At 37.9% G+C, this 9,130-nt stretch overlaps 1 protein-coding gene across 3 annotated transcripts in view; it reads right to left on the bottom strand.

Annotated features, from left to right (window-relative positions):
• Positions 1-4,544: 4,544 nt before the first annotated feature.
• Positions 4,545-9,130, bottom strand: part of ZDHHC2 (zDHHC palmitoyltransferase 2) — a 60,515-nt gene continuing 55,929 nt past the window's right edge. For all 3 annotated transcript variants that reach the window (XM_084759676.1, XM_084759677.1, XM_084759678.1), the window contains one exon: positions 4,545-6,391. The gene's annotated coding sequence lies outside the window, so the exon portion shown is untranslated. The remainder of the gene's footprint in view (positions 6,392-9,130) is intronic.

The raw sequence follows: 9,130 nt of genomic DNA, 5'->3' as shown, positions 1-9,130 counted from the left end.
AATCTTGCAGCATATAATAAACCACAAGGGATAATGGCCCAATAACATGTAAAGGGAGACCTATTAGAATTGCACTCAACTTCTCAACTGATGATAAAAACCAGAAGATCCTGGACAGATATCTTGCAGTCTGTAAGAGACCACAATGCCAGCCAAGACTACTATAAAATTTCAATCACTGTAGATGGAGAAACAAGATATTTCATGACAACCAAATTTAAACAATATCCACAAATCCAGCCCTATAGAAGATACTAGAAGGAAAACTACAACTCAGGGAGGTTAACTACACCCAAGAAAACAGGAAATAATTACACACTAGCAAAACCAAAAGGAAGCACACACACACACACACACACACACACACACACGACTACCACCACTAACATCAAAATAACAAAGTAACAATCATTGGTCACTAATACCTCTCAACATCAATGGAATCAATTCCCCAATAAAAAGACATAGGCTAACAGAATGGATGTAAAAACAAGATCCATCATTCTATTGCATACAAGAAAGACATTACCTCAGAGGAAAGCCCTGGAAAAAGATTTTCCAAGCAAATGCACCCAAGAAGCAGGCTGGAATAGCTATTCTAATATTTAATAAAATAGATTTTCAATCAAAATAAAGTAAAAGATATGGGAAAAGATATGTAATACTCATCAAATGAAAAGCCCACCAAGATAACACCTCAAATTTGAATATCTATGCCCCCAAATGCAAGGGCACCCACATTTATAAAAGAAATATTACTAAAGCTTAAGTCACATATCAATACCCACAATTAATAGTGGGGGACTTCAATACTCCACTCTCACCAATGAACAGGTTATCAAGACAGAAATCAACCAGAGAAATAATGAAACTAACAGACACTATGAATCACATGGACCTAATCGATAACTACAGAACATTTCACCCAAACACAAAAAACATACCTTCTCAACACCTCATGGATATTCTCCAGCACAACCATATACTTGGCCACAAAGCAAGTTGCAACAGATAGATGAAAATTGAAATAACCCCCTGTATTTTATCATTCTCTTTTGGGTTATAGCTGGACTTCAGAAACAACAGAAAGCCTAAAAACTGATGGAAACGGAACAACACAACACTACCCACTAACCACTGTATAAAGGAAATAAGAAAGACTTTCTAGAATTTAATGAAAATGAATGCACAACATACCTAAACTTATGGAACACAATGAAAACACTACTATGAGGATTTTATACCTCTAAGTGCCTTCATGAAGATATTTGAAAGATAACATACTAGTAATAACAACACACCTGAAAGCTCTAGAATAAAAATAAGCAAATACAACCAATTAGAGTAGATGGCAGAAAATAATCAAACTCAGTGCTGATATCAATACATTATAAACAAAGATAAGAATACAAAGAACCAACGAAAGCAAGAGTTGTTTTTTTAATTTAATTTATTCAGATTATAACTCAACTGTTATCTCCTCAATTGTATCTTCCTATTCCTCCTCCCTCCCTCCCTCTTTCACCCTATTCCCCTCCCTTAGGTCTATGACAGACAGGGACCTCCTCTACTACCATGTGATCACAGCCTATCAGGACTCATCCTGGTAGCCTGCTTTACCCATCCTGAGTGCCACTAGGCCTCCCCACCAAGAGGAAGTGGTCAAATAGGGAGCAATAGAGTTCATATCCAAGTCAGTTTCTGGTCACCACACAACTGTGGAGAATGTGCTGTCCATTGGCTAGGTTTACTGCATGCATTGTCCTCGGTTGGTACAGTAGTTGAGCAAACCCCCCTGGATCCAGATCTGCCAGCCCTGATGGTCTGGTAGGTTTCTAGGACCCTCTGGGTCCTTCTATTTCCCCATTCTACCATACCTCTCTCACCTGTAGTCCCAGTAAGAAGTCCTAGCATCTATCCCAATCATTTAATAAGTGAAGACTTTCAGGGGACATCCTTGTTGGGCTAGTGTCCAATTATAAGTGAGTATATACCATGTGTATCTTTTTTGGTCTGGGTTAACTCACTCATTATGAACATTTCTAGTTCCATCCATTTGCCTGAAATTTTCAGGATTTCCTTGTTTTTAATAGCTGAGTAGTATTCCATAGTGTAAATGTACCACAGTTTCTTTATCCATTCTTCAACTGAGGGACATCTAGGTTGTTTCCAGATTCTGGCTATTATCAATAAGGCTGCTATGAACATGGTTGAGCATATGTCTTTGTTGTGTTGTTTTTTTTTCTTTTAGAAAACAAAATAGACAAACCCTTAGTCAAGCTAACTAAAAAACAGATAGAAAATATCCAAATTAACAAAATCAGAAATAACAACAGACATCAAGGAAATCCAAAGAATCATTAGGTCTTACTTCAAAAAGCTGTACACAATAAAATTGGAAATCCTAAAAGAAATGCATGATTTTCTTGATAGACACCTCTTACCAAAGTTAAATCAAAGATCAGATGAATGACCTATAACTCCCAAGGAAATAGATGCAGTCATTAAAAGTCTTGCAACAAAATAACAAACAAAAAACAGTGCCACATAGTTGTAGTGCCAAATTCTACCAGACTTTCAAAGAAAAGCTAATATCAATACTCCTTATATTGCCAAAATCAGTCTATGAGGCCGCAGTCACCCTGATTTCTAAACTTCACATATACTCAACAAAGAGAATTTTTTGACCAATTTTCTGTATGAACATTGATGCAAAAAATACTCAATAAAATACTCTAAAACCAAATCCAAGAACACCCCAAAAACATCATCCACCATGACCAAATACATGTCATCCCAGTGATGCAAAGATGATTCAACATATAAAATCCATCAATATAATCTACCATATAAATAAAGTGAAAGAAAACAAACACACACACACACAGAGGATCATCTCATTACATGCTGAAAAAAACTTAAAGAAAATCTAACACTCCTTCATGATAAAAGCCTTGGATAGATCCTGAATACAATGATCACACCTAAACATAGTAAAGGCAATATACAGTAAGCCAATAGCCAACGTCAAATTAAATGGAAAGCAACTTAAAGCAATTCCACTTAAACCAGAGACAACACATGGCTGCCCACTCTCTCCATATCTAATATTAATTGTAACAGTTATTTAGTTACATATAATTAGTTACTAGTAACAATAAATAGTGAGTAATTATTTGGGTTACTAACAGGAATATGGCGGATGAGTTACAAAAGCAGAGATGACTCAGAAGTCCCTGCATTGAATAAAAAAGAAAACAAATAAACAAACAACAACAACAACAACAACAACCCCCCAAACAAAACAAAAACCCCATTCCAACCTTCACCAAAGGGTGAAGACTCAGGAAAGCTGAGCTCTCTGTACAGTTGCAGGCAGTTCAACCAATCAGAGTCTTCCTTCTTGCCCAACTCCTGCAGTCCTTTACTGTTTCTACAATGGCTGAGGTGGTGTCTTCAAGAGTCCTGCAAATTTATGCTTTTCCAAACATGTTTTTGTTTACTTCCAGTTTTTCCTCCATTTCTTACAGGAGAAAGTTTCTTACACTGTTATGCCTTCTGCCTAAGGTAATGTAAGCCATAGCTCTTTATAAGCCATAAAAGATTATGGCCCTTTTTGAGTAATGAGGAACTCTATAGGCTTTGAATCTTTTCTATACCTACTTTATTTGAGGTTCTTTACTGCTTATACCTCCCTTCCAACCCACCTACCCTAGATAGGAGAGAAAAGAGGTTAATCAGAACAGGAAAAGTAGACCTTTTTGGACTCAGTTCCTGGAAGTGATTCCTCTGGCATAGTCGGCAGGATTTCAGCAGATCAGCAATTCAACAAAAGTTGCTGCTGGAACCTGGAACAGCAGCAAGAACCTGGACCCCTGCAGTGTTCTCTGGAGTGGCTCTCTCTAGGAGCATCCCGACGTGGAGTAATGAACAACCAAACAATATCAAGACCGAAAAAGCCCCCATCTCCTGTTTTGGATTCATATATATATATATATATATATATATATATATATATATATATATATATATATATATCCTCAGATACTAAGATGTGTTTCAGCTGGCAAAAACAAAAACAAAGCCCCCACACAAGGTACTTGTTTTCTAGTAGATAAACATCACCTGTTCTCTGACAAGTCTGTTCCCCATCCCACACTTGGGATCAAAACAAAAACATGTTTATATCCATTACATATCTCACACTTGGGATCAAAACAAAAACCTATATACATCCACTACACAACTCCTTTATTTTGTTGCCTATGCAGAAAGAGGTCTTAAAACAAGTAAAATGGAAATCAGTTTAAACATAAATCAGGACTGTTGACGTGTATATCTGTACAAATCTGATTTAAGCCATTACATCTTTTAAAGCAAAGTGTCTAAGATGTTGTATAGAGTGCAGAGGTGCACGGGCAAGATGGCACACAAGACGAGACACACAGTCATTCCAAAATCATGCATCCCATTAGTCAGAACAACATGGCCACAAACTTTAAAGATGAAACAACTGGATGGAAACAGAAGAAACCATTACAATGTATTGAAAAAAAAATTTATTTTTTAAATTTGTTGTCCAATTTGATTCTAAGATGAATAGGCTTAAGTATTTAAAATAAGTACATAACAGCCTAAAGAGAGAAGAATAACAGTATTATAGCAGGGTAAAAATTAAAACCTCCCCGATCCCCACCTGCTTCCACTTTGATACAAGGACATGCCTAACAGACTCCGGTCCTGGAAAACAGAAAAAGGAGCACTGTGCTATCAGAAAAACCTGCTGCATAGATCTTCCCATACACCACATGCTGCTGCCCAGTACTTCCGCAGGAGCTGTAGGCTCCAGTCTGGCACTTCTGGTAATAACAAATGACCAAAACATGCTTGACGAGAGAGGGGAAAGCATAACCCATCCTCTGAGGCTTTCGAAGTGGATTGTCAGATCAAACTCTCTAGCTTGAAATATGTGAATGTGACCGTCACCGTCTCTCACAGAACTGCACCCTAGTAGAACACACAGCGAACTGGGTTGACATCCGCTCTTCCCTAAACACACTACAACAGCTTAGCCAGAAGGAGCAATTTCAAGGAGCTTTCATTATTCGATTGTCTCCCAGTCTTTTAGTTTGTAGTGAATTCTTGCTTTCGTCAATTATTTAGTTAATTTTTCTTTTTAAAGAAAAAAAATCTAATCTATCCAAAATTCTTAAAATTAGTACCAAAAGAACCACACAGCTTACTAATGATTAATTTATAAAACTTAGTTCCCAGGTTGTTGTTGTTGTTTTTTTTTTTATGAGACATTTTTTTCTTTTTTTAAATAGTGCATACAAGGCACATGAGCTTCTGAGCATACTCACCGAGGCCAAATTTTTTGGCATCAAAACTCACATTATTTTAGTTTACCTTAAACTACACTTCAAAACAGCATACTATTTAGTTCACGGTAAACTAAGCTTCCAAAAGTATATGATTTTTTAAATGATTTGCATAATTTAATCTTGATAGGCAGTTGAGGAAAATATTTATATATATATCGACAGTTATAGTTTTGATGAAAAGACACAGCGATGACACAGGTGTAAAGGAGAGGGGCAATCCAATGATCCATCAAAAATGCTTAGAAACTTAGTAACCACAAAATAGAATAAGTAGTTAAAAAGCAAGCAATCTTCATAAAACTTAGCACAAATCTCCTGATAGAAGTTCTTTGCCAGCACATCATATTAGTTCTGACAGAATTTTTTATCCAGTTGTTTTCAACAGTACACTTTGGCTTCAGTGTTCATACTTATTTTCCAATGGGAGACGAAGTCTAGAATTAGGATTAAAGCCTTCCAGAAATGGATGATGACCTTCAGCTGTAGGCTACTTGACCTTCATAATGAACTCATAGCCAGTACAGCTCTCTTATCTGAAGCCAGTTTCCCAGCAGAAAGGATGCTTTAAAAAAAAAAAAAAAAACCTGCTCCCAAATACAGCTTAGCATGATAAAGTGACTTGGAAATTTTTAAATCTTAAGATTTCTCTAAATTTTCTGAGACAGAATATCAAATGATTAATGGGATTATGTGATAAGTTGGACAACCCAAATATGTAAATAAAAACTTCCCATGAACTTATTCTGAGTTTTTGGCAGAAAATATTTCCCTTTTAATTACTTAAAGGTTAATAGTAATTTGTATTAGTTACAGCAGCCTATATCCTAGACTATACTGTGTCTTGCTTTAAGCCTAAGTTTGGTGATTACTCAAAATTCTTCATACTGCTGGGTTTGATTCCCATCACTGAAGATGAAATTTGCATATTTAGCCAAATAGATATAGGGACAATTGGCCAATGGTGCCTTCGTGTGGGAAGCCTGTCCATTCTTCCACAGCATTGGTACCTTAAAAGCAAACAAAAACCATGAAGCTATGTTAAACATAGAAAGTAAGTAACTTTTTCTCTATTTGTTACATGATCACACATCCTCTGTTCAAAACCATGTCTTATGCTGCAAGACTTGGTAGAGACGTTCTTGAATGCAGACCTCCAGATCTAATGTAAACACACAAGAGAGGCTCTTGCTACATACACTGTCAATGTAGACTCTGATTCGGGAGTTCTAGGGCAATAAACAAGGGTCTGCACGACTATCTAGTTCCAGGGGATAAGTTCTTTGTTCATCCCTCTGAGGCCAGTTGGGGATTAAGATTGGCTAAAGAGTGTAGGGAAGTTTAAGGATACTTATATGCCTAACATCACAGTGCTCTTATGCTTTGTTGTACAATAAGAAGGGTTGGGCATACTAAAGTTAATGTTGTTAGCATCACAATGCATTTCAGAAAAATAACTAAATGTGAATGAAATATGATGAACTGGGAGAGAAATCTATAAAAATGCCAAAGATTAGGTGTGGGACTTAACTGAAAGGTAATGGTATGGCAAGGCATGGCGTGGCATGGCATGGCATGGTATGGTATGCTATGGTATGGTATGGCATGGTATGGTAAGGCATGGCGTGGCATGGTATGGTATGGTATGGTATGGTATGGCATGGTATGGTATGGCAAGGCATGGCGTGGCATGGCATGGTATGGTATGGTATGGTATGGTATGGTATGGCATGGCATGGCATAGTATGGCAAGGCATGGCGTGGCACGGTATGGTATGGTATGGTATGGCATGGTATGGTATGGTATGGCATGGCATGGCATGGCATGGTATGGTATGGTATGGTACGGTATGGCATGGTATGGCATGGCATGGCATGGCATGGTATGGTATGGTATGGCATGGTATGGTATGGTATGCTATGGTACGGTATGGCATGGCATGGCATGGTATGGTATGGTATGGTATGGCATGGTATGATACGGTATGGTATGGTATGGCAAGGCATGGCATGGCATGGTATGGTATGGTATGGTATGGTATGGTATGGCATGGTATGGCAAGGCATGGTATGGCATGGTATGGTATGGTATGGTATGGTATGGTACGGTATGGTACGGTATGATATGGTATGGTATAGCATGGTATGGCAAGGCATGGCGTGGCATGGTATGGTATGCTATGGTATGGTATGGTATGGCATGGCATGGTATAGCAAGGCATGGCGTGGCATGGTATGGTATGCTATGCTATGCTATGGTATGCTATGGTATGCTATGGTATGGCATGGTATGGCATGGCATGGTATGGTATGGCATGGTATGGCATGGCATAGTATGGTATGGTATGTCAAGGCATGGCATGGCATAGTATGGTATGGTATGGTATGACAAGGCATGGCGTGGCATGGTATGGCATGGTATGGTATGGTACGGTACGGCATGGTATGGCATGGTATGGTATGGTATGGCATGGCATGGCATGGCATGGTATGGTATGGTATGGTATGGTATGGTATGGCATGGTATGGCATGGTATGGTATGGTATGGTATGGTATGGTATGGTATGGCATGGTATGGCATGGTATGGTATGGTATGGCATGGTATGGCATGGTATGGTATGGCATGGTATGGTATGGTATGGTATGGTATGGTATGGCGTGGCATGGTATGGTATGGTACAGTATGGTGCTTATTTAGAATGCACAAGGCTCTGGGTACCTATCCATCCTCAATATCTAACCCAAAGCCATGGAACCTTTACTAATGTACTTCAAAAAGACACAAATAGAAGATGCCATTTCATAATCTGAATAGCTCCATTAACATTACACACAATTCCATAACTATTTATTTTTATTATAGGTGCATTGGTGTTTTGCCTGCACATGTCTGTGTGAGGGTGTTGGATCCCCTGGAACTGCACTTAATTACACACTTTATCAAGACCAAACAAGGTAAAATTTAAAATTCAATATTCACAATGATACAAATCATGTTATTTTGAACAGCAATCCCACGTTTCCCTTAAAATTGAGGAGTTTAGATTGAAAAAACATTGCATTTATAACATTTAATGTTTAGCATGGTTACATTGTGCTTCTTCTTTGTGTACTTGCTTTGAAGATAGTATCTTCCTATGTAGCCTTGGCCTGCCTAGAACTCCTTATGCAGAACAAACTGGCTGTGTCCTTGTAGCAGTCCTCCTGCTTTTGCCTTCTGAGTGCTGAGATTGCAGGCATGCACACCGTGTGTGGTATATGCTGCATCTATTCGACTATTGCATATATGGTTGGCTTTTTAATAGATACACAGGGGTTTATTTCAAAAGCACTCTATACCATTCCATTGTGCTAACTACAAGCTTGTAAACAGAATAGGTTTCTAAGGAAACACGTGAAAGCACTAGTTACTTGTTAATTATAATATAAGGAAAATGATCAAACACAGCTATTAAAGATGACCAATAATGAGGTCCTATCATGAGTGAACCAAAAGGGGATGACAAAGGCTCGTGCTGACAAGGTTTAATCATCTAATACTTAGACTAGTTAAGAGTCTGCTAATAGACTATCAAAGATATGATGACAATAACCTTAAATGAGAAAAAAAATTAATTCTCCGATCCTGTAAAATGCAAGACAATGCTTGTTTTAGCACCCATACTTGTCACTTAATGTATTACTATAACAGTAACTTTTCATCAGTTTATTTCTATAGCTTGACAGGGTGACATGTATGCTGGCTAA

The sequence above is a fragment of the Acomys minous genome, assembly GCF_964271855.1.
Source record: "Acomys minous genome assembly, chromosome: 15".
Classification (NCBI taxonomy): Eukaryota; Metazoa; Chordata; class Mammalia; order Rodentia; family Muridae; genus Acomys; species Acomys minous.
This window is presented reverse-complemented; position numbering and strand designations above follow the sequence as displayed.